Genomic DNA, 26,787 nt, shown 5'->3' with positions numbered 1-26,787 from the left:
GATCTCCTTCAGGGTGAGCTTATCTTTCCTTCTGTTATGCAGTGATAGTGCTGTTGGGAATCTTGCATTGTGTACTTCTAGTATCAGTTATTGATTTTAAAATTTCTCTAATGCAACTGTGAGTTTTGCTTCATACATCAACTAGTAACTGATTTGGGAGAGATGAATCCAAATAAATTGGGTGTCTCTGAGGTGGCAGAAATAAGTATAATTTAGCAGAAATGCTATTTCTGTCACCTGAGAGTTGAATTGCACAAACAGTTGTATTAGCAGAGAGGTGGGAAACTAGCAATGGTGCCTTGGAGGGATGAAGAAGTGACTGAATAGGAGGGAAAAGACAAATTCCTAAAATTACTGATGAAAAATGTTTCTGTTCTACTTAAAGTTTCCATTATCTGTCCCCAGCCACATGTTCAGCTCCATCAGGTTGTGCCAAGACCAATTGTGTGTGTTTGAGACTAAGAAACCACTTTACAATGCAATGAAAATATTATCATCTATGCACATGATACATCATCGTAATTCATACAGAACTGTGATGATTTTGAAGCCAAAGAGCCACTTCATAAATTTTGTCATTGCTTTCAATTAAGGCAAATCAATCTTATATAAGACATCAGGGTGTAAGTTAAAAATTCTAACAGTACAATCTGAAGTAAAATAGTTGAAGTACTCAAAAACTATGGCAAATGCTACTTTTCCCAGCTCTTGACCAAAAGCCTGGTGCATATGCAAAAATACTTGAATTTTTCTTTATTTTCTTTATTTTTTTCATTGTTAGCTGTCAAAATTCCATCATCAGGGATTTGTTTTGTTTCTGTGTCAGACACCAGGATGCAATATCCTGAGCTCTTGAGGCCAACTGCATAAATGGGTCTGTATCTGGGTTTTTTTTTTTTCTGATTAAAGCTACAGTTTTGGAAACAAAGTACCACATTTTTTTTAAAAATTGGATATGTACAATTGCATGCAGTGTTTATATTAGCACTCAGTTTAAACATCCGTACAAATGGTTGTAGGGTGTCCGCGCTTGGTGCACTGTGCCCATGTGCACTGGTACAAACTGTGCACTGCAGAGGGTTTTTCTTAGTTTAAAGGTATGAACCTAAACCTGCTTGTTCACACAAAGCAAAAAAGTAGGGCTACAAACAGGCTGCCACAACAGCTTTCTTTTACTGAAGTGGCAATGAAAAAATGAATTTTCCTGTGCAGATGAAGAACACTGCATGCTCCAGACAGAACAATTGAGCATTTCAGAATGAATTATACCAACTTGTGGAACCAGACTCTTCTCCCTGAGGTCATGTATTTGCATAAATTTATCAATCTGCTTGGAAACAGACGGAAGAACGCTCATGCATTGCCTTTTAGACAAGAATCTGAAGGGACTTTCTCCTTGTATAAGGAAAAAAGCATCCTAGGGAAGACTGTGGCCACTTACTGTAAACTAGAAAGAGGCTCTTAAAGCTCTTCTTCCCACTGATTTTCACACAGCATGAGTTGTTAGATTGTCTTTCCTTTAGACAATTCCAGGCTCCGGTTTAACAGTGAAGCATACTGTAATTCCCTGATTCCTAGTTCAATCTCCCTAAGGGAGGTAATTCAGGAAGCCCATACTTCCTTGTAGTTTCTTGATTGTCAGGCTATTTTAGTTCTTTATTTTTATTCAGGACCACCCATGAAGCACTTTAAACTTAATCTGATTGCTAGGGCTTGTAACAACAAGTTCAAATGCTTCCAGACTTAAAACAGTTCTCAAACTAAGGGGTCACTTTCTATATTCAATATTTTAGTAGCCAAGTTCTCAGGAAAACCAGTGATTTTTAAAAGTTATGATCTCATGACCTCAAAATCAGGTTAGGTCTGATGTTAACAGTGTATTTTGCAGATTACAGGTCTAGCTAGCAAGCACCAGACAGAGCAATTACAGCTATTGACAAACTACTGGACTTCTTTTCCTTTGTGAAAACTCTTTGCCCAGCAAAAACTGTTCCAGCATTTGACATAAAACAAATGCTTACCAGTCACTGTGGAAGAGGTTGCTTACAAAGAAGCACGGATTGTTCACGCTGCTTAATGCACACAAAGACAGCTATATTAGAAGGGCAGTTGTGCATCATCTCCTATGTGGTTAATAAGGGGGAGCTCTCCTAGGAGCTGTTTCAGATTCTTGCAGAACCCAGAAGCATTTCAGTGTCCAGGAATCCCATCAAGCCATGTTATGATTTTATCTCATGGGAAGACTGATGATGTACCATCACCTGTTCCCAGATTTTATTTCCACATCAAGGTCACTGATTTTCTTGCTTTCCTTTTGATGTCCTTGCAAATCGATGCTATTGGTCATTTGCTAATTTTGGGTTGCTTATAGTTGCCATTCAGCAATCTTGAACTGAAAACCAAAATACTAATGCCTTAGACATATAACTTTAGGTAGATAAATTTAGCATAGCTTATATCTCTCCTTCAAACAGTAATCGTGTCAAAAGCAAAAATATTTCTGGAAATAATGAATTTGTTATCCACATTTTCCATAATGAGGAAAATGTCAGTGTATGTTCTTTCAAGAGTACTTTCAGGATTTACAAATATGCCCTCTTAGTTTAAAGCTCAGTTTCATTTTATGAAAAATGTATTAAATAACTAGAATGGCAGTTCCACTATTTTTGCTTATTTATGCTTACTTTCTAATTAATCTGACATAACCTACACATTCAAAATTAAGCTGGTGCCCATCTTTATTTTTTGTGAATGTCTGCTTATATCTGATTGTTTTGTATGGCTATTACACTGTGTTGGCAGGAGTTTGAAAGTCTTGGAAAGATTCTGACCAATCTGTACCAATGTCTTTTCAGTGAAAGCAGTCATTCACTTTCACCCGCTATCTAGGAGATTGTCAAAGCTGGTAGAACTTTTTAATAACAAACAATGCCAAACTACTAATTAGTGGAATTGGATAACTATGGAATAACACAGTTTGTAAGAAAAACTCCACATTTTGATTTATTAAGACTTTACAAAGTGATCTACAAATTTATATTACACAGAAATTGTAAATTTTTATTACAAATGGCCTTTGTAACCATAACATGCCATGATAAGTTTCCTCTCTATGCTTTCATTGTTCATTTTCAGGGCTACAGCAGTCTCACTACCATAATTTGTGTAGCAGTTGATTTATTTTCTTGTACTTCCCTTTTACTTTTCCCCCACACTTGTTCTCTATACTAGGGATCAAGAAACAGTTCAGACAGAAAATTACGAATCTGAGCTCCAGGGGAATTCAGAGATGGGCTTTAGTTTCAGGCCCATCTTTAGCCACATATAATAATGACTAAAATCTCTTTCAGCTCTTTTTCTTTGGTGTTTTTTTAATAAAAAACAAAAAAACAAACCAACAAAAAAAACCAAACCGACAAACAAACATTATGTAGCTCAGCCGCAAGGTGGGAAGGGAGGAAAGCTACAGTTTACATCAGACAGACAACTTCACAGTTTAAGAGACAGAGCTCCTGAAGGAAGAAACTAAACAAGACAAGTGTTTGACAGTGTCCTGCAGAATATCAAGACCAACATCACATCGGTCTATGTTCTGGAAGGAGTATGAAGCAATATCCCTGAAATTTATTTGTGGTCAGAAATGTTCTCATGAATTGGCCCAGCATCATAGTTTAGTCTTAGTATATCCTGAAGGATTCTTTGCCAAGTAGTTGGAAAAGCTTGGGGAAGCTCTTGAAAGCCTTTCAAGATTTCTTCCCTTTCCCCCCCCCCCCTTTCCCTTGCAGTGAGACATAACCTGTCTCATGGAAATTTAGCCAGACAGACTGCCTCACAGATCTCTTGGTCCACTGACTTGAAGCTGAGGTAACTGTGGTTTAGATTAAAGGCAGTTGCACACAAATGAGCTTAGTTGCATGGCTGAGTGATATTTTTTGAGTTGAGATGAGCATTTTCAAACACAGTTGTATGTTTTAATTCATTAGTGTATTCAGTAAGGGTGGATTATAGAAACAAGAGCCTCAGTAGTGACTGTTTCCAGATGGGGTCTTCTGTTGCCTTATGCAACTGACATTTCTAGACATTGCAATGGGACTGCAGGACAGAGCTGATGGTGCTGGGTGGGTGGAATGGCAGTCATGTATGTTGGGAGGTTTCTCTCAGCCAGTATAGTTAGTAATGCGCTCCCAAAATGAAAGTCATTTCCAGTGAGAAAACTTCAAGTTCAAGTAGGTGGGAGAGTGCAGATTACCTCTCCCCCAGCAGCAGAAATGCAGAAACCAAGCTGTCTTGCTAAGCAGGAATCTGCTTCTACTCCTGGGACTGCTAGTTGGAAGATTCAAGGGCGAATGGGACCTTTGTGCTGCCCACATTTCTAAAATCCCACTGATGTCTTGTAGAAACAACAAAAAATAGTATCTGATAGTCTCATATCCCTTTTTTTGCTATCCATACAGAGAAGAATTTGAAAGGTATTGTTTATTGTCATTGGGGAATAGCATAGAATGTTTAAATTCATATCTGTTCTCAAATGTTGTTCATAGCTGTCTCCCAAGTGTTAGATGTGCCATTGTAATCTTGATGTGCTCTGTTGTTTTCAAAAGTTCTTCTGAATTCTCACCAACATCAACATTGATACATTCCTGTATTATCCACCTCTCTGGTTTTGATTTGTGAATTCAATATATGATTAGTAACCTCTAATGTTTATTAGGTAAACCATTCTATACTATTTCATGTGGGACTGCAAGATCTAATGGAACGTGTGTGCCATTGCTGTCAGAGGGGCTTTTTTTGAGTTTGAGAAGTAGAAGAGGGGGAACTTGTATCAATATAGAAAGAAAAAAGGGTGTAAGAGTATAGTTAGATTCAGAAATGGCCTGGCTTTCTTAACTGGATGGAGTTCTGTCCTCTCAGTGAAATACCTGTAACCTGCTACTCAGGAAGCTTGCTGTCCATTGAATTTTATAGTTTCATCTAAAAAGCATTTTAGATATTCTCAATTTGCATTATTTGTCCAGTGTTTTTATGTATGAAAGTTTGCTTTGGGACTCTCTTCATCTGCAGTGTAATACTACACATGGCCTAAGGAAATATGTGGCAGAATTTAGTATCTTCATATAATTTTTATAGTGTAGTTGACTGACTTATGCTGTATCGAAGGCCATATTTTACTGTGAAAAGCAAAAACCTGTCTTTCCCAACTCCATCTTATGACTTCTTCACTCTGAAGGCATCAGCAATTATGCAGCCACATGGCCAGCTGAATTAGGTAGCTGGTATAGTTGAAAAGTACAAAGGTGTGAAAAAAAGTCACAAACTTCACTAGCCTTTCAGTGTTGGCCCAAATTTAGTTCAGCTTAAATGAACAATGAAATTGCATCCTTCATGTAGAAGGTGGCTTTGATACACCTTTGATAAAAATCCTTTAAATGTTACTCGTGGTGCAAAAAGCAAAGGGACTATATCAGCCTGTGTGAGATATGACTGTACTGTGCAGTGGTACAGAAGGAAACTTTCTTGCAGGAATGGCTTACTAGCAGTACTTCATGGTAACATTTATCGTGTTCATTCTGACATGTCTCCCTACAGAATAAAAATCTTGACACTGATGAATGTCTTGAAAGTTTTCCAGTAAGTCTTTAAAACTTTGCACAGTACAAGAAATTGTACCTAAAAATTTAACCAAAATATTTATCAGAAGGAAAGAAATGGGGAAAGAAACAGCTTAGAATTTCCCATTTTATTTTGGGTAGTTGTTTTCTGCCCAGTTCATGGATGTTGTCATGTACGTGTTAGATTATTATGTGACTTATTGATCTTTACATAGTCTCTTTGGGCTTACTGAAAGGTAATATTATTCAATCTAAAATATTACACCAGACTCTCACAGTAGCACAGTCTGTTTTCTATAGTATAACTACGTATAACTTCACTTCTTAAAGTTGTTTGTTTTGTAAAGCAGTTTCATACTTGAAGGATATTTTTTGAAGTTACACCACTGGTATGGATCCACAGAATTCTTTCTTTGCATTTCCAGCTGCTCTATAATAAATTCCATCTGTGATTTATCTATATTAGTATTGATTTTTTAGCTATGCTAGTTTATGTCTGTCTTCTGCCTTACTGACCCTGAGGTCAACTAAAGTGGTGGCATACAGCCAATTTCAGAGGGCATTTGGTTAGTTTACTCCCTTTTAAAGTAGTTTAGGAAACATAACTCAAATATTTCTGTTATTTGACAAGCCTGTTTAACTTTTCCAGTTGTACCCCCTTTACTCTGAATTTCCTCCTCCTTAATATTTTCCAGTTCTAGAGAAACACATTAAAAATGTACCTCACCTTTAGCTATTATCATTGTACTTTTCTTTCTAAATTTCTAGTTTTGTTTGTCCAGCTATGGTTTGGTTATTAGGTTTGGGTTTTTTTTCCCTAATCCTGTACATGTTTTTGCTTTGTACTACTGTATATTTTCCTTTTAAGACATAGTTATATAACTCTGGCACATAGCCTAAACTCATAATTACTTTAAAGGGAATTAGAGTGTGCAAGGAATGCAAGATCAGGAGTTTGGAGAATGGTCTGGTGGAGTTGCCTTTTTTTCCCTGTACAATGAGTATTTATCTTAAACAACTTTCATGACTGTTGGAAACTTACTTCACTTCTTCTCAGCTAATATGTGTTTCATTAGCATTTCTTGGCCTGAAGCCAGTTGATTCCTTCAGGCTTTGTTGAAGTGTAGATTGCTTTTTTTTCCTTTGGTTTGGTTTGACTGGGGGGTTGGGAGGACTTTTTTGGTTTGTTCTATTGTGGGCTTTTTTTCTTTTACCAGTTCTCTCTCTGAAGTGATTCAGCTTTGATTTAGTGGCTGTTGTGATGTTGGCTTTAAGTGGCTTTTAGTCTCCTAGAGCAGTGACTAGAGTTGGATCTCCTTGGTTCAAAAGTCCAGACCTTTATGTTGTTTTGCAGAATGTACGGGATCCTGTCCAGGCAATAGCTGATTAAAGTAGGATAAAAAAGTACATTTAGTGATCAGGCTTATTGTATTCCTTGAGAATTACATCCCACGCCATGCATTAAACCATGCCATCACTATTACCATTCTGCTGGCAGTATTACTTAGGGCACATTTTTCTCATCGCTTACTGGGAGATTTAAAAAAAACACTGTATTACCTTTGAGATACACGTGGGACTGATTCCTCACTTCACTGTGTGTTGTGTTCTTTGGAATGTGTATTTAAGTAAAGGAAGCTATACAGGACTTCTTAGAAGAAAGAGCCAGGAAATAGCGATGTAAATAAATCAGGCAAGCAGGCAAAGCTTTTTTAAGGTCCTAATAAAATGTGAGCTAGTGTAATTACCTAGCTGACTGTATCCAGAAAAGAATTGTATATTTTTCTCTAGGGTGGTCTGAGGGGGACAAAAGATCCTTAAAGCATAAGAATATTCAAGGAAAAGAAAGTAACTTATGATAGCAGTGACACACTGAGTGCCTTGTGTACTAGTGGAACAGGCCAGCCAGTGGTAAGGGGAGGTTGTTCAGCAAATAGTTCAGAGGTCAGTAGCTGCACAAGACCTTCATCCTTTATTCATTGCAAATGTAAGAGTCATTTTGGTGTGGTTTGTTTTCTGTTTCTAGGGTAGTTTAAACACGTTTTTTGCTTTTATGTACAAGACTCCCTAAGTACTGTGACATAAATCACACTTTGTTTCAAAGAAGCAAGTGTATATTATGACAAACTTCAGATTACTGACACCTGTTGTAGTAAGAGCAGCAGAGTGAAAATAATCAAACTGGGAAAGCTCCCTTTCCAATTCTACTGCCTCTCTAAGAATTAAAGGCCTGAGTTGTTCTTCCCTTCAGGATATGTCTTATGGGATCCTGAGAAAAAACTGGTAAACGTAGTCAGGTGGCCATGGTTGAGACACCTCTTGGTAGAAATTTGTTCATGTTTGTGCATAATTCCAGTTGCCCCATTTTTATAGATGCTGAACTGCTGCTTAAAACTGGTTCTGCAAAAATTAACTGGGGAAATCCAGCCTTGTGTCATCCAACTTTAAGCTGTGTTGCATCTGGATTGCTGTTCAGTTAGTTTACAGTAGCATTCCCCATTAATAAAGATTGCATGTACTCATTGAAGATCTGAAATATGTGTTTTTATAAATAAAATGTTAAAGAAGATGTAGGAAAAAATATTATTATACCTCTTTGTATGCCATAGTTTAATACTACAACACTTTTCCAGTAAAAACGAATTTCCCACATTCTTTGCATGACTGACACAATTTTTTTATCTTTAGTACTTTCTCAGGTCACTTTTCCTTCTGATTCTGTAATTCTTATGCATTCATCTCCTCACACATAGATTAGAATCTTAATGTAGCATTGTTGCTGCTTGAAATCTAGAAGCCTCTTGGGACAAACCTGAATACTGAGTCTTTGTGCCTAGAGTGCCCTGAACAATTTCCAGGATTTAAACACCATCTTTTTCACAGTAGCAGTTTCATGTGGTTCCTGGATGGGTAAGGGCTGCTGAAGTAAAACCTGCTACCACCATAATTATTCTTTGAATTTTCTGGCATGCCCATCTCTTTTAGGGGTATCAGAAAGCTGGCACAGCAACCACACATCAGCTGACAGCTCTTCTCCTGTGATGCTGGATGAGTGCTTGGGGCCTGACATGAAGAGATAAGAGCCATCCTTCAAAGTATTTGCCCAGCTACCTATAAATTAATATGGCTAAATCTTTTTCCATGACCACTCTGTTTTTTCTCCCAGTGTCACTAATATAAAGGAATTCTGCAGAGGGTGGTTATTTTACAACCACTGGACGACTGAGCAAGGGATTTTGATTATTTTATTTTTAATGCACAAAGTATTTGTAAAATATTTCTATAATAAATGTTGAAATACTTGAATAATTTATAGGAATTGCAGTAAACCTACTGAGGGAGAGTAAATTTCATTACAGCTATGGACAATTGTTATTTGGAATGCCTTTTTATCTTGTAAGTCTGTAACATTCAGTGAGAGATATATAGTTAAGTTTGTTGGTTTGAACACATCATCATAATGAAAGTTTAGCTCTGTACAAGAAACTCTGATTGACTTTAGAGACACTGGTGTTTCCCTGGGCCCAGACACATTCAGATACTAAGTAGTCTTGAGTGTGTACCTATCATGTTATAAAGATTTTCTGTAAGTGCTGATTTGAGAATGTTAAACATCATCTTTTTACAAAGCCTTCTAGCACGAATATCCTAAAGCAAAACTCTAAATACTAAATAATTTCATCTAACACAGTGGAATATGTTAGCATTGGATACCCCTTCCTTTCCTTCTAAGAAGCTGAAGGAAGTATGGATCTTACAGAGTGGCAGAGTGTAAAGTTGTGAAAGGAACACAGTAGTTCTTTCAGAACAGACTCTCCATAAACTGAACAGACCCTGCAGCAAAATAAACAGTGTTCCATTATACAGGATACCTATAGGGAGTTTTCATTATGCCAAACCCAGAAAAAGATTTATTTTTGAATTTAGCAAAGAAGTAATCCAAGAATGTTTGCCAATGAGTATATTGGGGAACAGCCTCATTCTTATCTCCTCTCCCTCCCCTTATAGAATTCCTGATATTTTGGGGTTGTTTGTTTTGGTTTTTTTTCCAAAAAAGATTCTGCTAGTTCTGTAAGTACAAGTCAACAATAGTAAAATGTTGGAAGTCAGCATATGTTAGTATATATTAATCTTAAAGGCTGTTTTTAAACAAGGTGTTGTGTTTCTCCAAATATAAACCATACGTGTTATATAGTATTATAGCAAAAGCCTTGCTGCAAGTATATTTTTGTTTTAGTTTAGTCAAAATAGTAGAATTTTCAAGGCAAGTATACAATTGTCAGTCATTCTCTGTTGGCACCAACTCCCCTTGGGGAAAAAGGAGGACAAACTTGTTCTTGAAAGTCCAGTTTTGGTCAATGAGTAAGTATCAGTTTATTAATAGGAACTGCATGTCTGCAATGCAGCCTTTTTCCAGCTGAGAACATATTATTGTTGTGACACGGAAAAATCCTTATTTGCTGTGGTTTTGGGGGCTATTTCTATTTGTTTGGTGGGGTTTTGGTGTTGGTGGGTTTTTTTAATCTTTTGATTATACTATTTGTAATACATGGTGCTGAACTGCTTTTAAAATAATTCTGGAGTAGTGCAGTTGTTGGACTAGAAGACAGATTTGCTTCAAGAAATTTAAAATACTCTCCAGCTGTCTTTGCTAGTTAGACAACATCTATACTGTTGATACCAGTAAAATTAGTAAATATGCAAATGATCAGTCACCAGCATAGCTGATGATCCCATGAGTTACACTTCCTGCCTAAGAACTGGTGTCTGCTGCTATTGCACTTGCTCTCACAATGGACGCTTGTAGAAGTTCACAGAATTTTTCATGTCTCACAAATTGCTGCCTAGTGCAGTGCTGCTCTCTTGGCATATCCTCTCAAAGGAACTTTTCCCCTTTTAAAAGTTCTAGTTAAGATACAGCATGCCTGACCATGAAACACTCCTCAACCAAAATCTCACATCAGTCTTTCTCATTCTTCTGGAATACAAATGTGTGTTGTTCACCTATGTCAGATAGGCCTTTCTCATGGCCTAACTGAAACTGTAAAAGGGAAAGTATTAAAGGTTGTTAGCAGCTATGTGTCATCAGTTAGTAGATGTTATCTGATACTCTATCCACATTCTGCTAGTTTGCTATAATTGTAAAGCCTAATTACAAATTCAAGTAGGATCTTTTAATATTCATTCTTACTGCAGTGTAAATATATTTATCTTAACAGTATTTTTTCTGGGAATGGAGTTTTATTGTGCCATACTCTTTTGCAGTTTATTTTCATTCAGCTGAATAGCTGTTGTATTGTAAAACTTTGTTTCTTACTGGTAAGAATGCTAGAAAAGGATATATGGTGCAAACTCTCTCTCACAAAGGATTTCTGTGGAAGATAAGCATGTAAGACTGGATGAAAATTGAAGTTAAAGCTAATCTGAACAAGTTTGTTCATCCATTTCTACCTGTACATATCACCAAAATGTTACATAAAAATATGTATATAAAGTCAACTAGGACAAGACAGTTTTATACACTCCTACGATTCCCTTTAACCTTTACTCTCTCACCTTCATACAGAATCTCCCCCAGCTGCCCTGTCAAATGCAGGTGAGATAAATCCCTTACATTCCATTCTCATGCTTTGCATCTGTGATTCAGAACAGAATTTCTAGGAAGTCCTGCCAAGCCAGTAACAGTCCAGAGTTCTAGAGCACACCTTCCTACATGTATGATCCATGGATTTCTGACCAATGGAAAAAATCTGTCTGAAATTCTGGTATCATATTGAGCATGTGCAAAGCTGGATTTTTGGTAGGAAAGGGGTTTTTTTTGTTTACTTTTAAATAAAAGAGCTCATGATCTAGTCAAATATAGGCATAGTTTAGTGCAGAGAAAAAAAAAAGACTTATTTCTGGCACTAGTAAGATCTGCCAAATAAACTGATTCTCTACAGAAGTGTGCAAATGCTATAACATCCTTAAGATGTAAAAAGCACATTCCCCTTTTATCAATTTTGAGTTCAAAACTTTAATTTCAAAAACACATAAAATTTTCTTCTATAAAACTTACAATTTTATTAGATATTTGCCATGAATTATTTCAGCATAAAGAGAAAGTTTGCAAAGCTGTAAGCAGCTGGTTGCAGTTTCTTCTACCAATATGCTGTGGACATCTTTACCAAAAGATGATGCTATACTTTGAAGAGCATATTACTGCTTACCAACAAGCTGTCTGAACACTTTCTCCTGGAACCATGGACAATACTCTGGTGGGTTTCACACCAACACCTTTTGCATAGGTGAGGACTGTGCTGGTTTGTTGTCTCTTTGGTTGCCATCAAGAGAGGACTTACTGATGGAAGTTCTGGTTTGTAAACCAAGTACTATACAATGGGGAAAGAGCTCTCTCAAAAAGCATTTTGATAGAGTGTACAGTGTTGGAGTGGTTCATGACCCACTAGGTAAGGAGAAGCACCAGTCAAGAGCTTTTCTGTGTATTTTAGAACAATTGCATTCCTTTTTCTATGCCAAAACATAGCCATTACGATTATATAAATGTAAATCTTTCTTGAGAAGTCTGGTTCTCTTCCTTCATTTCCTGTAGCATGTTAGCTGCAGCTTATTTCAGACTGTTTTCTCTTAAGCTCCCAGAAAATGTAAACACAGCATAAAAATCTTGTCCACAAATCTTCACACTAAGTCATTCTGAACTCCCACTAGGAGTATGTTGCCCATAAAATCAGTTATTTCAATAGTAATTTGCAGTCTTCCCCTCCCCTTTAAATATGTTGTAATGTCTAGGAAGAAGAAACCTGGTTTCTAAAGGACAAAATTAAATCTGTAACATGTGCTTTGACAGCCCCAGACTTCACGATGCATGTCTTTTTGTTACACATTATAGTGGGGTTTGGTTTCTCAAAAGTTCAGTTTTTCCCCTGAGCATCCAATAAACATTACTCCTACAAAGGAAGAAGATCTGATTAGTAGAGCTAATACAGCTAATTAGCTGACCAGGAGAGCTAATACAAAAATGATTTTGTATTGATGGGTTCATTTTGTTGCAGTGCTTCTTTGTTCTGTTTAGCACTGTCTGATCTGTCAATCTTTAGTTTTGCCCAACATACTGAGATGAGTTAAACTGTGGAATAATGCTGCCAAGTTTTCTGTTATGGTCAGCATCAGCTTGTAATTTCTTCATTTCATTCTGCTGCTTCTTACTGTACTCTGTGTTTATTTACTATTTACCACTTGCATGTATGTGATACTAGTTTAGTTAACCATTTAAGAAGTTACGCAGCATATATTTCTCTTGAAAACAAGACTGGAAAGCAGTCATCTGCTTGCAAGGGACAGCGGTTTCTGCTGCCATTCTGTGTATTTACTCCATTTGGATGATAATATGTTGGCAAATGTTCTCCAGATCTAATACAACGCAATGGGGCATGTCAACTATACATATGGAGAATAGTACTTCCTAATTCCCTTAATTTGTGTCCAGCTGTCTACAAGAGCACTGTCCTTGGCTCCTGCTGTAAATGTAAGTCAAATGTATGACTTTTTACCACTCATAACTGCATTGTATTTCAGAGTAACTTTCATCCAGGTCTCCCCCACGATATATTATAGTACTTCTGCGCTCAAAGTTCTGGCAACGCTATTTTGATATGAATGCACATGGTTTTCATTCATATACATATATTGTTAATGTTGCTCACATGGGTCTGTAATCAGAAAAACATGCATTAAGATTAAATGAGAATTCAGTTCAAACAATAAGTTTATGTTGTTGTAATTAAAAAATGTTGTAGACAAAAGTCTCGGTATTAAGGAAATGGTTTTGGTTTCAGTAAAAAGGTGCATTTCTTTTAGATTCCCATTTACATTTACTTGACAGAAATCTGTGATACTTGGGAAAATATATATTTTTTTTTGGGATAATAGTTACAGCATCATGAAAAGCATTTCTGCACAATTAGTGTGCTGGACTGGTTGCTGGGTCTACTCTAGGTCATGCTTTGACAAGAAAGGTTGCACCACATGATCCTTGCAGTCCCTTCCAACCTGGTATTCTGTGATTCTATTTTATGATACAGTGTTGGATTAAACATTTAAACATAAGTTCGTGCATAATGTAGAGTTCTTTTTCTGTCAGCTGTCTGTTTTTCTTGTCATGGTGAAAATGCCAAGATAGAAATGTCTCTTATCTTTCTTGTGATTCCATGCAAACATATTTTAATGGTCAGCTGAACTGTGCAGGCTAATTTTAAACTGGGAAATAATCATTGTTTGCCTGTGTCTGTTTGGCTGCCTGTGGGTACCTATACACCTGACTGTGTGTGTTCCCTGTCTTTCCATGAATGTTCTGGGATAAACTTGGAGCAAGCAGTACTCTCTTGGTTTCAATGTGGACATCTGTTCCTTTCAAGAGTATCTAAAATGCTTAGGAAAAGAAAAATGTATTAAGCCTACAGATTAATATTGGCCAAAACAATTTGTGAGGATACTTTGAAATAGTATATTTAGCTAATAAACTGAAGTCAGCAAATACACCACTGATTAAGGGAATTTTCAAGGAGTTTCAGGGGACTCTTTACGAATGAGGACAGTATCTGAAAATTCATTAGATAATATAGAAGTGATAGTATGATCTAGAATAAAGAATCAGAATAAAAAGAACATGAACATAATGTGACATTTGGAGGGGGAAAAAGTAAATAGAGGTCACGCCTTGCGATTCTACTCAAACTACTTGAAAGAATCAACAATAATCACCGGGTGACTGAAGTCTAATCAATACAGTACACTGGATTTCTAAAGCATGAGTTTGAGTGAGTGGGTTCACTGGGAGAGGAAAAGGAAGGATTCAGTTGTGCAAGCACAAACTGGCAGCTACCAAAATGAGAAAACGGCATAGGGAACACACGTTGTACCACAGAAGCTTTGCTACTGGGGTCAATGGTAACATTTTAACTATGTGGAGTATTTAGAGAAAAAACCTGTACTTTGAAACCTGTTTGACCAGGCAGAAAGAGGTCTGGAACTGTCATTGAAAGTTGAGCAGTAACTTCCCAGATGCCTGTGAGATCATCCTTTCTGTGAGGACAGAGGCCTAGGCTTTTGTAGGTGTTTATGTAAGTTTTTAGATAGCCTTTTTTAGAACATTACAAGTTCCTCATTCAGCAGAGGCATACTTCTATTTGCAGAAGGGAAACATGGTACAACAGCAAAAGCACCTCAGAGGTTGGTGGATACGTCCTTCCACCCTGAACATATCTGTTACGGCATCATCCTTTCCATTCAGAAGAACTGATGTCAGATGACAGGGCCTGGGCAGTAAATAGGTGCAGAACCAACAGTGAGTTATTTGTCAGCAGCCTGAACAACTGCTGAAGGTGATGGAGTCAGTCTGAAATAAACCAGTACTGCTGCAGCCGATTGCAGTGGAGAGGCCTGAGCTCTCTGAGATAGTCCATTATGGTGTAATAGTTATATGCCCTTATGAGTTTTGTTTAGTTTAGTCTTAAAGCATTTCTGTATTTTGGATTTTAATTTAACATTTTCTTTGTCGGTTATGAATGTTTTAATTACATTCATTTTGAACCACATAACTTGAGAGATTTTTATGGACATAAATTCTATGTAGTTATTCTTTTATGCTTCTTATTTTACCATAACTTGTTTGTTGTTGTTACGGGGTTTTTTTCCTGAGGTGAATTTTAGCATGGTAGTTCATGTACATGATGTAAATATGATATTATTCTGCTATTCTTATCAAGCTGTCCCCTAAGCTTTTCTCTTCTGAGAGTTTCTCACAAGTAAACAAACTTGTTCAGGCCTCTGTTGAGGGCAAGAATGCAATGTAAAAATACCAGAGGCGTTTTTCTGTTGAGCTGAAAATACAACTGGCTTAATGTGTCAGCTGAAGGAGTGCTATAGGAAGGTGGCTCTAAAGGCACTTTGGTACTCTCCCTAATTATTTTTTTTCATGCACTTGTGCCCAGGAGCAGTCACTATTGCCCTATACATCAGTGACTTAATGCAGGGTTCTCTTTGTTCCAGTCCAGTACTTGTTTTCTGCTTCAACTAGAAATCAACAGGAGCTTGCAATGATGGAAGAACTTTTAGCATTACTTAAGGACTTCTTTTCACAACTTAATGCTAAAGAACCACATTGAGAAATACAGGCATGTTTCCAGACTCCCAAGCAGAATTACAAAGTTAGACTTTTAGCTGCAACTTCTCCTTTAATTTGTTGCAAAACACTGTTTCTTGTCACGCTGCCTTAGAGAGGGCTCTCACAAGACTTCTTTTGCTAATTTTGAATCATTACTTTGTGAAGGGTATTCCTTTTAAGGAGTCACAGCTCAATAATTTCCTTAGTCAGAGATATCTCTGCATCTGAACTCCGTTTTTTTTGGTTGTCACTGTGGACATAGTCAGTATATATTCTCCTGAACTGTTACCATTTACACATTTGAATTTAAAGAAAGAAATTGCTTCCTGCAGGATTCCTTGATATTTATTTTAAAAATTGCTATCTGATAAATGCCTGTGAGATGCCACTTCAAAAAGACTAGACCTAAAAGACGTGAACAAAAACCTGCAGTGACCAGCAGGTCTTATTCTTTTACTTAAGTATTCTTTCTTGGTTGCTGATGGTCTTACATATACATGTACAGCTAGACTGCAAATTCTTTCTCATGAAGTAGCTGATGTGCTACTGAAAGTAAGTATGGAACAACACTGATGCCAGCAGGGAGTGTTTTGCTAGCAAATTTACACTGACTTCCAGCAGGTGAGCTGCTCTTTATAGTGCTACTTGAAAGAGTTTAGGGCTACTTTGAGAGTGAAACTAGTTTTGCTGGCTTTCTTCTTGTGGCACGACAGAATACCTACTTTTTAAAAAATAGGTAGCAGTGCTGGGGGATTCCTTTTTCTCTGCAGAAGGTGCCAGTTAAATCCCCGAAGGACACACCATAACCTGTTCTAAGGAACAGTGAAAAATATGACAAGAATCCATGAATTTTTACAGTGGAACTTTGCAACTTCACGTTCCTTTCCTGTTGACAGTGTTTTGTCCTGCACACACTGCAGCGGCAACTGAAAAAGCGGCGCTACCCGGGAAACCCCCCAGGCTCTGCGAGGTGAGGCTGCTGAAGGGGGGCAATGGACGAGCCAGAGCCAGGCTGGCTACGGCTATCGGCCCAGCTCTGGAGGGTCCCCTCTGCCGCGCTCGGAGAAAGCCCGGCTGGCCGAGAGGGACCGTGAGAGGCCGGGGTCGGGTCTTGGGGCATGGGCCGGGGCAGGTCCTCCCCAGCGAGTCGCGGGGAAGGTGCTCCTTACATGGGCATGGCCGCGGAGAAGCTGCTTGCCCCGGGCCCGGGCGGGGTGGCCCCGCTGGAGCCGGGCGGCGTGGCGCGGGGGGTTCGGCCAGACAAAGAGCAGTCCCGGCGACCAAATAAGGAAGTTGGAGCTGTAGGATTTCAGAATAGCAGCAGGGGGAAGGCGGGAAGCAGCCTCTCTGCAGGAAGCTGCTTTCTGGGAGTGGTAAATACGGGGGACCGAGGCTCACGAACTTGTCGTTATCCTCCTCTAATCTTCTGCCAGCAAAGCCGAAGAGCTCAAGCTGTGTTTGTCATATTTTCTCATGTTTCTGAAAGCTCTCTGTAGATTTCTTTTTATAAAGGAGGGGTCTTTGGCAGCCCTGTTGGTTAGCAGCCTGAAGACAAATGAGCTTCCCTCTGCCGGGGGTGGGGAAGGGGGAGGAAGGGAAATCCCATTGTAGATAATTTCAAGTATTATGAAAAGACTTTAAGAATTTTTGTCCGCTGCAGTGTTCTAATGAAAACTTAGAAACTCATTTAGAGGGGGTACATGCTCACCCCGAGACACTGGGGTGGCTTTGCAATTGAGAACAGTGGTAGGGAAAGAGAGAAGTGAAAGACAATGAGTAGTAAAAAACCATCCTGACAATTCTGATAGGAAAGTACTTCCCAACAAATAACCTGGTGGGAAAATATTCTGGGATATCAGAAATACAAGTAAGGTACTGTTTTAAACACAGGTATGGAATTCATACCCTGCCATACTAATCCCCAGTGTTCTGGGACATCTTAATATTTATTTTTTTACCTGCTTGTATAGGCTGAATTTAAAAGGTCTTGTTCCTGGTGGGAAAAGACACAGGACCCCATTCACCTTTTCACTTCAGACTTACTCAAAGCAGGAAGAATCAACACAACAGACACATTGAATAGTTGAAAGAGCAGCTGTGATCTGTGCTGTGTGAAAGCTAGATCAGAGAAAACCAAATAGCACTAACATTTAACATACTGGCAGGGTTTGCTCTGGTTTCAAAACGTTAGTAGCAGAATGTCTCCTAAATTCACAGCCTTTAGAGCAAACAAGTACATGTACCATGAGCTTGACATCCTGATGAAAGGAAGTAAGTTATGCCTTGATCTTGAAATTATGACCAGATCAGCTCATAAACAGCTACTGAAAAACATTTTAAACATTGTGGGAAAGCCTGACTCTGAAGAAACAGCTTCTTTATCTTTCCTGACAGGCCTTCCAATTACAGCAGCTGTATGTTACCAAAGTGCAACCAATTGAAAGATACAACACACTCACTAGTACTGTATCAGTAGTGTTAAAGAAGTGAATGTAGTATTAAGATTTGACTTACGGGTGACATTCTAATTGCTGCAACCACCTGAGACTTTATAAAAGCCTCCTAACGATTTAAGCCTTTGAAGTGTAGGCAGACTTGTCGGAGAGCCGTGGTGTTGCTTGCAAATGTGATTCCAATATCACAGCTGAAGAGTGTTGTGCCAATTTTACTATCAAATAAAGAAGAAATCATAGATACAACACTAATGAAACCACAGAGGGTAAGCCTTGGGCAAGGTTATTTTGCTCTAGATCCTGATATGTTGGTTGAAACAGAAGAGTATCATAAGTATCAGTGTAATTTATTTCATTAATAAAAAATAGAGAATCTGAGAAGAGCAGTAGTGTGAGGGAGGAAGAAAGTGCAAAGAAAAGTTGCAAGAGTTGGGAAACAAATACGGAGCAGAACCAACTTGGGAGAAAAAAGAAATTGGACAGAAACTTACACAAAATAGTTCTCATTTGTGGTGTTGGTGAAACTGGCAGCTTAACATGAGTCAAAATCTTTTTGAGTCTCAGGAGTGAATTGTTTTCCAGTTTATATTTTGGTATATTTAATGTAGGCATTTCGAGAGCTCCTATGCATTGCCATACCAGTAGTGATGCAGGCCAGGAAATTCTCATGGATTACTCATGGTCAAAACAGACTAAGAATGTGGGTACCAAAGTATGTAGGTGCTTTAAGGAAGCCACTGGGATACTTGATTTCTCTATGTGCTTATTCAACTGCTACTGTTCCAGTTCTTTATTAAAGTGCCTAATAGAGCTTGTGGGTTTTTTCCATGCTGTTACAGGGGTCTCACAGTAAGTCTAATCAGTATGGTCTGGAGCACCTCTCCTGTGAAGACAGACTGAGTTGGGCTTGTTCACTCTGGAGAAGAGAAGGCTCCAGCGAGACCTTAGAACAGCCTCCCAGTGCCTAAAGGGGCCTACAGGAAAGGTGGAGAGGGACTTTTTACAAGGCCATGTAGTGACAGGACAAGAGGGAATGGCTTTAAAGTGAAAGAGGATAGATGTAGATAAGACATTACAGACAAATTCTTCGCTGTGAGAATGGTAAGGCACTGGAACTCTGGGCATTCTGTTGCCCAGAGAAGCTGTGGATGCCCCATCCCTGCAAGTGTTCAAAGCCAGGTTGGACGGGGCTTTGAGCAACCTGGTCTAGTGGAAGGTCTCCCTGCCTGTCACATGGGGGTGGGGCTAGATGAGCTTAAATTTCCCTTATCAAACCAAACCTTTCTATGATTCTGTGAATTTTGTACTCTGACTTTTGCTATTTTAGTCCAAAAGGTGGATTAGTGTTATAACAAAGAAGACTTAAGTGTGAGTCACTTTGTCAACCACTTGTGTATATATATTTATGTCCATAAAACTGGTAACTGCCTTCTTACAAATATTGTCTCAGCTATTGGAACTTCTAATTTTTGTTTTCCTTTATATATAATTAGAAGTTTGGGAAAAGATCCTCTTTTCATTTTATTCTTGTTAATTTGTGTTTTAATAGATTGCAGACTGCAGTATGATTTGCCTTCAAATGCTGGCTCTAGAAGTGGTTTCCTCTCTGTAAAACACATAGCTTTGACAGTGTGTATTGGCAGAACTGAGTGATGGGAAATGTTTGCTTGAATAATCTTTCTTGTCATAAACATGTGATCCTTTATTTTCTAGAAGTGCTAAGAAGAACAAAGGCTACAAGCCACTTGGTACTCCTAGTTCAGAGAGGGGGAATTTCACCAACAGGACATAATACCAAACAAAGCAATTTATAGTTATGACCCCAGTGTATGCAAACACCAGTGAAGTTAGGTGGTGCAGGATGCTTCTAATTCGAAATTCAAGAGACGTTTGAAACAGTGCTAAGTCCAAAGGACTGGCACATGTTTGGCACTTTCTATTTCAGAAGTATAGTTAGTCCCCTTTGTTTTTAGGAGAACCTAGCTTTGCATGCTGGCCTTCTCACACATTCCAAGAAAATCGGTGTCCTGTTCCTGGCTTAGTTATCCCCATTCAGAGCTTTCTAACGTTGTCAAGTACACTATGGGAGGAGATGTAATTTTATGGAGGTTTGGGGGGCTGTTATTTTTGTTTGGTTGTTTTTTTTTTTTAAATAAAAATCTAAACATCCACAATGGTTGGCATGTCAAAGCTTATTTTGCATAGCTCGTGTAAATGGGATGCATTTCCTTCATGTAAGAAAAACAGGGAGGTTGTAGAAGTGGCTCCATAAATCATTGAATTCAGTGAGCTGCATATGAATCAGTTTGAAAGCTTGTAAACTCTTTCAGTTCCCTCTTCTATTCCTTCAGTTGTCTACGTTACTGTCATTTCCATCTGAGCTTCATGATGTTTGAACTGTAATATGATGCAAAGCTCCATTGTGGCTAGCTGAATACTGTTTGGGTTGATTTACAGGCATGCCTATATACTTGAATTAATTTCCAGTTTTTAAGAGCAAAAAAATCTCAGGTCATATGCCTCCCCCATGTAGAAAACACCATTTGGATCTCTATTGCAACTTCTTCCTAGACCTCAGAGTTTTTTAGGGTTTTGTTGGTAGTATTGTTTCTTTTCTTTTCAAAAACTATCCTGGTTTGATTTAAAGAATTGGAGAGATCTGGTCTTAACTGGCATAGTCAGAATCACACACTCCAGCATAGTTTTTAATTGTCTTTGTTATTCAGCAGCTAGCATGCTAAAATTTTGCTTATCATACTGAAGAAGTGCTAGGTAAGCAAATACAGTAGAAGTGTCTGTTCACTGAAGATACACTACAAGCAAAAACGTTACAAATTACTGTGTAGTAGTTTAAGACCATGACTGACTCTCTCAAGAAGTCCATTGAGTTGTTTTATCTCTGTTTTCCCTTAGATTGCTGAGGTTGTAATTATTCTCTGTGAGGTTTTCTCTGCATTTTCAGCTGTTTTTTCTGAAGTAATCTTTTTTTAGTATTTGTACTCTAATCAATACTAATTTCATTTTTTTTGCAGGGTGGTATAAAAAGCGAATCTTCATTTTGTGAAGATTCTCCAAGTTTGAATGGGTACTAGCAAGAAAACCAGCTTGGGGCAGTTTGGTGTTGGCCTTTGCCATTACTTCCATTAGTTCACAGAAATTAATTGTTGGGGGGAGTTTACTGCATTTTCTTAAAATGTGTTTGTTATAATTATTTTCACATTTTAAATATTTTATGTAAATATTAGGACTTTACTGGAGTTGTAGGCAATTGTCTTTTTACATGTAAATTGATTTCCCTCATTTTAGCTTGCCAGTCATGCTATACATACAGTTGGAAACTCCCTAAACTAGAAACAAATGTCCCTGGAGCTGGAATGATAGGCAAAGTTGTTTACAAGAAGGAATCACAGATCATATTAAGTTAAACATATGGTTTTGTTTCCTTTCTCTTTGGATCTTTATCTCACATTGTGCTTAATGTTTGGTTCCCAGTAAGCTGAGCTTCGTTTTCACTTTCCATGCCCAGTTATGCTTGTGGAGTCACAGTGAAGCAAATGTCTTGAACTGAGCTGATGTGCACAAGCTGTCTTTTTGTTTTTATCTTCCATCCCCATGAAGTGCACATGAGCATACATGCATAGGCATAAAATTATTCTCCTAAATTCTTGGAACATATGTCCAAAATATGTGCTGTATAAGAGCTATGACAGAAGAAGATTTCAGAGAACTCAGTTGCCTTTACTGCAGTATTAACTCACTGCATTAAAAGACAAAGGGGAAGGTGCAGTTAAGGGACATTAAGTCCAGGTACTGTTTTTATATAATGGTTTTTCCTACTGTACATCAGTCTGTTCTCTGTTGTGTGTGTTAGATTATATGTAAGTTTACTGGCTGAGCTGTGTTCTGTTTGTTATGTAGAATACTATCCTCAACCAGCATATTTACCCCAAATCATATAGAGACCTGATCAGTGATGATACTTTTTTTATCTTTGTACTATCTCAATAGTATGTGCATGAGCTACCATGCTTCTTCCTCATAGTCATGTACCGGAATTGGAAACAGAGTGTCAGTGTAGTGACAGCCTTCTCACTGCCAGGATCTAGCATGTCACTCTTGTTCTAGTAATGGGGAGATGCTTTATTTCCCTTTCCCTTTTTCCTAGTTGGCAGCACTCCTCTTTCTGTTCTGGAGCCCTCTGGTGATGTGGAATGAGTTCTGAGTCCTAAAGAAGGTTGAGTGGTGAAAACGGGCAAAGGGGTTTGAGAAAGCAAGGGGGGATTCAGTGCCTCCTTGTTCTGTGTTGTCCACCGTAGAATGAAATTTCTCAGATGCAGGTCTTGCTCCTTTTGGGGCTTCATACCATTTGGAGGAAAACAGCTATGAGGATGTTCTTCTGGAAACTCAACAGATTCCAGGCATCCATAACTGGACTGTAATACACACCGATTGGAAAGTGGAGCTAAAAGAAGGAAGAGGAGCACCATTACTTTCCGCTGCCCTGAACTCTCTTCACCATTGCCCAGGGTAGTCAAGAGTAGTGAGAATAAAGGTTTTAGAGATATATCTTGTGAGGATGTCCATCCTGTTTTAAGTGGATGTTTCAGTAGATGATACTAATGATTAGTTTTGTTCTATGATTACTCATAAAACTGATGTTGGCATGTAATCTGTAAGAAAGCACTTGATCCAGCCCACATGGGTTCTAGGAGGAAGGGCATAAACTGACAACAGAAATCTGTTCTTTAGTCTTCATCTCCTTATGGAAAAAAAGAAAGACATATTTACCTCCAAATGATGCCCTTAGTGGAATATGCAGTAATAATTAATGTATTTACAGTAGGTGTTTGACATTCAGGATGGTTTTGCATAATTATACTGCAAAATGGCAAGATTTTGGTAACTGGTAACATACAGTGAATGTTCTCTGAGCTCTGATGCTGTTCTTTGGCAGGTGAAGGAGATACAGGAGATTGTTTTAAGGCAGATGGCTGATGTACCTTAGCACAATAAAGTGCTTTGGTTTTCCTGATAGAAAAAAAAGTTCTAAATACAATTTAACCCGAAAACGTGTGGACTTAGTAGTGGTAAGTAGTGGCATAAATCTTGTTTAAGAGCAGAAAAGTGTTACAAGGCTTAGAAGTATAACTTGAGACATCCCTTCCACAGGTGTGCACTGAAACACATATCCAACCCCCGCTCTGTCCTGCAGACAAAAGCGATGTGGGAAGGCTGGGTACTTCCTATACAAAAACCAGCGTGAGCTCCCATGGCAAGGCTTGGGGCAGCAGTAAGCAACGGGACGGGCCTGGACTGCTTCCTTCTCCCGCTCCCCGGCAGCTTAGCTCCCGCCCCTGCTTTAGCAGAGGTTTCTCAGACTTTTCTGCTGGCTCTGGGTGTCGAGTTCCTGGAGGGAAGAGAGTAAGCTTGCACCGGGAACCCGAGCCTTTTTTGGCAAAAAGTGTGTTCAAAAGGCCCGGTGCGTGCAGCTCCGAGGGAAGAGGGATTAAAACTTTAAACTGCGGCAACAGGGAAAGACGATCCCGACGGCGATTCGCTGCGGGAGCGCACATTTCTCCGACGCTCCCAGCAGCCCAGTACCGCCTCTCGCACGGCCCGGGCAGCCGGAGTGGCCCGGGACTCTTAACGTGAAGCTGGCGGAGTGGGACGGGACGCGGCGGCAGAGGCTCGGTGCCGGGCCTGCGCCGCCCGCCCGCTCGCCCGCCCTTATATAGCGCCCGGTACCTGCCGCTCGCCGGTCCTGTCGCACAGCTCCTCAGTCCCCCGGGAACCTGTGCTCGGGTATGTGATAGCTGGCCGCCTTAGTGCTGCCGAGGTAAGATGACAGGATGCTTCCCTGAGCTCCTACGTGACGCGTGGTCTTCGGATGAGGCGAACGCACGGCAGCAGCGGTGATCGCGGCGACTGAAACCCTGCTGGAAGCGGGTCGGGCTGGCCGCGGTTCTTTCGGGTATTCCTTTCTTTGCGCGACTCTTTCTTGCCCTGTTAGTCTGTACATCATCTGTAGGTGCATTCGAGTTTGGCCGATGCACTTTCTTTGCCGACCACTCGGTCTTCCCAGCGGCGGAAAGGATGCTTCGGCGGCGGTGTGGAGCTCTGTAGCTCAAGACATACTAAATCAGTTGTTAGTTTGCGAGTGACTATGACAGAGTAAAAGATGAGCGCTTTCGCAGCCTCCTTTGTATGAGACTTCTATAGGCACCCGCTGATTCCTACGTGAGGAGAGACTTGGTAATGGGCAGATGTGATGGGTTAGAAAACTTGCTATAGCTTCTTAGCAAATTACACTAAACTCAAACCAGATATTGGGGTTGGTGGTTTTTTTTTGTTCAGTGGAATTCATTAGTCTGCAAGGAAGACATTTGATGGCCCAGCAATGATGTGCTCTTGTAGCTAACTTCTTTGGTCGAATGTTTATCACTGAGTATTAAAAGGAATTTGGTGTTACTTAGTAACTTTGTAACTTATAACAGTAACAGTTTTGGAGTTTCTTTTTTTCTTCTTTTCCAAGTCTGTAGCAGACATATGTTTAAATTTTAGTAGCAAAGACAAAAAAAGAAAAAAGAAAAAGTGAATTTTCCTGGCAGCAGGCACATAATTAGAAAGAAGGCTGGGAAAAGTAAGACTGGCCTTCCTTATAATGATGTGTTTACAGAAACTTGGAAAGCAGAGATATGCATTGGCTATCAAAGAGAAACCAATGTCTGCTGTTGGAACATTTGGGTCAGCTTTATATTAAGGAATATGGCACTGCAGAGCTTACATCTAAAAATAGGAGCGGACACATTTGATGTTTCATGAAGCTCTGAGGTCAAGAAACTGTTTTTCCATGATATTCTGTGGCTGTATTGAACTGAAACCATGATTCCTGGGACCAAACCTTGTATTTCTGAAATTAACTCTGTAAGATGTATTACATATTGTAATATGATGTGTTCTGGGGAGGAAGTTATAATGATGTTCTTAAGGAAGCCCAACAGTTTCCAGACATCCAGAGCTGGTCTGTGATTCACAATGCATACCAGACATAGAAGGATTAAGATATAGAACTGATAACAAGAGGATGGAAAAAGCCCATATAAAAAGTTAAATGGCTCTCAGCATATGTCCATTTATTGTATCTAAACCACTGCTATGAAAAAGAGGGCAAATACTTGTGAGAACAGGATTCTGAGGGAGATTGTGTTGTATCCTGCTTTTGGAAGGGGAACAAGACCTGAAAGTACTGACTGCCTGTGAAATAATATTCTGGTACTAATTTTCCTGGTCAGAAGAAGAAACACTATGGGAAGAGGTGAGGGCAAAAGGATAAGAGTTTGAATAAAAGAAACTGGAAAGATTGAGTAGGAAGCATACAGCTGTTCTTACAACTTCTGAAACTCACAGGAACATACAGCTAAGATTTTTTTTTTTAATTAAGAATATCTCATTTGGGTAAAAACATTTCTCTCATCTTCAAGGTAGTGGAACCATGATAATCAACAAGTCAGAATTTACTAACTTATTGTACACTGAAATTTGACAGTTTTCATAAAATTGGAATGGTAGATGTGTGGTAAAGTTTATTAGCAGTTGGCAGATCTATGTCACAAGTTTTCTGGTAGCTTTGTGAGAGCCAAGCCATCTTTTTTCTTTATTATTTTTTTCAGTGAAAAACTGTTCTGAAAATTTGAATTGTGTTTTGAGTAATGACAAGCAGCCTGATGTATCGGGATTCCATTTAAAAGCACTGCTGTTATGTTCTCATACTTAGAATCATAGAATGGTTTAGATTGGAAGGGACCCTAAAGATCATCTGGTTCAAACCCCTCTGTCATGAGCAGGGACACCTTCCACTAGACCAGGTTGCTTAAAGCCCTGTCTAGCCTGATGAAGTCCTACAAAATTCTCTCTTATCTTTAAATTGTTATTAAATTATTTTTATTTTTTGGGAGTAAGAACAGGACAGTTAGATATATTGTCATGGCCAAGCTCACCTTGCTGGACACTCATCCACCTATTATTGTGGGCCTATTACTGTTTATTAGTCTGAGTCTACTGCTTTCTCTTTGCAGAGACTATGTGATGATTGCAACATACACAATTTGCAAAGTGTTACTCTACAGTAATTATTATTGTTGTACAATTGTTTTAAAGTAATTCATGAGATCTATAGTTCCAGGTAACAAAACACAACTTACAATTCTCTGCTCTTAAGAATTTATTAGGCAACAGTTGTGGAGGGCATGATATTCTAACCACTCTACAAATAGGAAAGTGGTTGCAGTTTTGTCATCCACTTTGTGGTCTATATGACTGAAGCAGACGTTTCTAACAGCTATGTTAGCTATGTTAGAACTGCATGACTCCATTTCTGTAAGGACACTGTGGTAAATCTGATGAATAATGTTCAGCTGTTGGCCTTTGGGCACCAGAAGGCAAAGGGAGTGGTCTGGCTGGAAGTGACCTGTGGGAGGATGTTGGTCAGCCTATTTCCATGCAGAATTCCTTCTGTCTCTCCTGTACAGAATTACTTTCTATTACTCTGCTTCAAATGATC

The 26,787-nt window shown here is 39.0% G+C and overlaps 1 protein-coding gene across 8 annotated transcripts in view; it reads left to right on the top strand.

Annotated features, from left to right (window-relative positions):
* The window catches only part of PALLD (palladin, cytoskeletal associated protein), a 191,154-nt gene that overhangs the window by 99,028 nt on the left and 65,339 nt on the right, over nucleotides 1-26,787 (top strand). The window contains exon 1 of one of the 8 annotated variants that reach the window (XM_031045802.2): nucleotides 23,639-24,063. The exons of 5 other annotated variants lie outside the window; for them this stretch is intronic. The gene's annotated coding sequence lies outside the window, so the exon portion shown is untranslated. 2 more of the 8 variants (XM_031045804.2, XM_031045803.2) reach the window with 2 other exon arrangements.

This window comes from Melopsittacus undulatus, chromosome 7 (assembly GCF_012275295.1).
Source record: "Melopsittacus undulatus isolate bMelUnd1 chromosome 7, bMelUnd1.mat.Z, whole genome shotgun sequence".
NCBI lineage: Eukaryota > Metazoa > Chordata > Aves > Psittaciformes > Psittaculidae > Melopsittacus > Melopsittacus undulatus.
Note: the sequence above shows the minus strand (reverse complement) of the source record. Positions and strands in the feature narration are given on the sequence as shown.